We start from the raw sequence: 759 nt of genomic DNA, 5'->3' as shown, positions 1-759 counted from the left end.
CAGGATGCTCTTAAGACCTTTGTGATTAAATGTTATCAAAATCGGGAGTTTTCATCGAAGAACCTTGACACGGCGTGGCGGCCATTTTGCCTCATTGGTTATGAAAAAGGAAGTTGTTATAACTCCAAGGTACATAATTCAATCCGCACTAAACTTCTTATGCATGATGCTACTTCAACCCTGAACATACTTCAATTGAAAACATTTCAATAACTCAACGCGCCGCCTTCTGGCTAAAGGAAATGTCATATTTTATACTTTTATTTATTCCTCCCAGCCAGGTGACCTGATGAGTCTCAAATTTGGTAAAGATAGCCTTTAGATGTTGCCTAACATTATTTATTTGTGCCCGACTGCGAGAGGAGAAAGTGGAGAAAGCCCGACGCACACACACAGAGACACAAAGAGAGTTCTGGGTGTCAAAGGTACACTCACACAAAAAATCTGTCAGAAAGTATACTTGAGATTAAATGCTGATTTTTCTCGAGTTGTTGGTCTTTGCACGTTATTTCTGTTCTCCAAGGTGAAACATGAACGAAGAAAATATTAACGGCAGTACTAACCGAATGGATGTGCGTCATAGAAGCAGATCCAATAGCGAGCGCTCCTCCTTGTCGTGCCTCATATAAAGAGCTCTTCTCCTCCGACTCTCAGAGACTGAACCTGTGTTACTCCGGCTTGAAGTTGAAGTCAAACAGATGGCCGCTCTGTTTAAACAAACATACTTTTGGTTTCAATATTTCCACATATAGAGCTGTA

The sequence above is a fragment of the Melanostigma gelatinosum genome, assembly GCF_949748355.1.
Source record: "Melanostigma gelatinosum genome assembly, chromosome: 8".
NCBI lineage: Eukaryota > Metazoa > Chordata > Actinopteri > Perciformes > Zoarcidae > Melanostigma > Melanostigma gelatinosum.
The sequence above is the reverse complement of the archived record's forward strand: the minus strand, read 5'-3'. Positions refer to the sequence as shown.